The sequence below is a fragment of the Eptesicus fuscus genome, chromosome 11 (genome assembly GCF_027574615.1).
Source record: "Eptesicus fuscus isolate TK198812 chromosome 11, DD_ASM_mEF_20220401, whole genome shotgun sequence".
Taxonomy (NCBI): domain Eukaryota; kingdom Metazoa; phylum Chordata; class Mammalia; order Chiroptera; family Vespertilionidae; genus Eptesicus; species Eptesicus fuscus.
Window position 1 is genome coordinate 39949546 of NC_072483.1, and position 2337 is coordinate 39951882.

Below are 2337 nucleotides of genomic sequence, written 5' to 3' on the forward strand. Positions count from 1 at the left end.
AATTGATTTTGATTTAGCCTGGTGAGACAATGTTCTTTCTTTGTGACGCCAACCTGCCGTGAAAATAAACTAGAATGTTTAAGTGTTCACACACTTAAAATAACATTAAATATTCATCTTATTTGTAATTATGTAACTATAATGTGTGCTTTACTGATACTTCCCACGAAATCCTTGATTTTCATCTTCCTGATATATTATTAATACTAACAAAGCAACAATTTCAAATGGTTCCCAGAAGTAGCACTGATAGAAAATCCATAGGCAACACTTACGCTGGGCTCAGCTCCTGCTGCTGGCTTGGAGAACTGCGTCTGGAATTTGCTGCCACTTTTGCTCCACAATCTGTTTGCCACTATCCAAAGAACATGCTCCCTTCCTGGTTAGGTTATCTGTGTCTTTGTCAGTTGGCATATCACTGTATAATGAGTGACTTACATCAGAACTTCAAAAATATTTGCTGAGGAAATGAACTGGCTCTTTTGAAACCAGGTTGAAAACCAGTATCTGCTAAATCATCCCGGCACATATCTTGTTTTTTGTGCTCTGTGCAGTAGACACCCAGCTGTCCCTGGAAGGCCAGTTTCTATTTCCATGTGTTACACTTCAGCTTCCCTCTTCTACCTGCTGGTCCATATCGGCCTATCAAGGCCAACCAGTGTTAATCCTATCTCCTATCTATTGAGGAAATGCAGGCTCTAGTCAAAAAGAACTTTTCCTTTTTTTCAGTTATTATAGAATATGAATCGCTGATTTCCCTTTAGTTGCCACACACTGCTTTACACTGTACGAGCTGCATTAATGAACCCATTTATGAGCAGCCCACACAGTGTAATTACGTAGAAAAGGAACAAATTTCTGAGTCTGTCAGGATTTAATTCTGCCACCATTTTTAGGAAGTTGTGGTAGCTTTGAAAAGAAGGCAAAACTATGTTTCCCCCATGTTTCAAAAGTGACTTCAATAAAGGTAAAGATTAAAACAAAGAAAAGACTTTGTAGTTAAAGATGCATTAACTCTTGAAATCTTTATCAATCATAGAGCAGTGGAAGCAGTGGCAGAATCCTTCCTTCTGAATCATGACAATGGGACAAATCATAGCAAATTCAAGGCCACAGACACCAGAACTCAACAAGGGAGAAGCAGAAATCCAGACAGATGGCAAATTCAGGGTTGGAAATATGAGCATTGAAATCGAGAGTAAAGCTGCCAGGCTTCCTTCTACAACAGGTATGGGTCACACTCTCACTGTCTCTCTTTCTGCCATCATCTAGGTTCTGCGTTCCCCGCACAAAGAACCCGGGGAAGCCACAGAAATCGTCCCTGCTACAGAGCAGGAGTTGCCACAGCCCCAGGCTGAAACAGAGTCAGGAACAGAATCGGACAGTGATGAATCAGTACCAGAACTCGAGGAACACCACACAGGCAACCACACAACAAGCCCAGCTGGCAGCAGCTGCTGAAATTGATGAACAACAAGTCAGTAAAGCAAAGAGAGCCAGAGTGAAAAGAAGGCACCGTACACTGGGTCCTAACAGGTTTCAGAGGTTACTAGGGTCACTATCTAGAAATCTAAGAATATCCTCTTTATCATCACAAAACCAGATGTCTACAAGAGCCCTGTTTCAGATACCTACATAAATTGGGGAGGGGGGGGGCGGGGAAGCCAAAATGTAAGATTCATCTCAGCAAACACAGCTAGCAGCTGCTGAGAAATTCAAAGTTCAAGGTGAAGCTGTCACAACATTCAAGAAAACACACAGACTCCAACTATACCAGAGGAAGGGGTTGATTAAACAGGTGTGGAAGTTAAAGACATAGAGTTGGTCAATGTCACAAGCAAATGTGTTTTAAGCAAAGGCAGTCCAAGCCCTGAGGAACAACAATGACATTGTAAATATAACCATCTAAAAATGAGGAGTGTATGTGTGTGTGTGTGTGTGTGTGTGCGCGCGCGCGCATGCACGCTTCAAAAGAGTAACTGCAGCCTGTCTGAGGTGGCTCAATGGTTGAGCATTGACCTATGAATCAGGAAGTCATGGTTCAATTCCTGGTTGGGGCACATGCCCTGGTTGCAGGCTCAATCCTCAGTGGGGGGTGTGCAGGAGGCAGCTGATCCATGATTCTCTCTCATCATTGATATTTCTATCTCTCTTCCTCTCCCTTCCTCTCTGAAATCAATAAAAATATTTTTTAAAAGAGTAACTGCAGCTTGGTTTGAAATTTGTACTCTTTCTATCATTAATAAACTTATGGTTTCTTGAGGGATGAAGAAAAAAAAAAGAAATCAAGAACAAAGCAGAAATAGCACAAAAACACAGGCTGTTGGAGTTTGGTGA

The 2337-nt window shown here is 41.8% G+C and overlaps 1 pseudogene; it reads left to right on the top strand.

The window, feature by feature from the left end:
- The first annotated feature begins 1077 nt into the window (after window positions 1–1077).
- Window positions 1078–1874, top strand: LOC103283513 (nascent polypeptide-associated complex subunit alpha-like; annotated as a pseudogene).
- The last annotated feature ends 463 nt before the right edge of the window (window positions 1875–2337 follow it).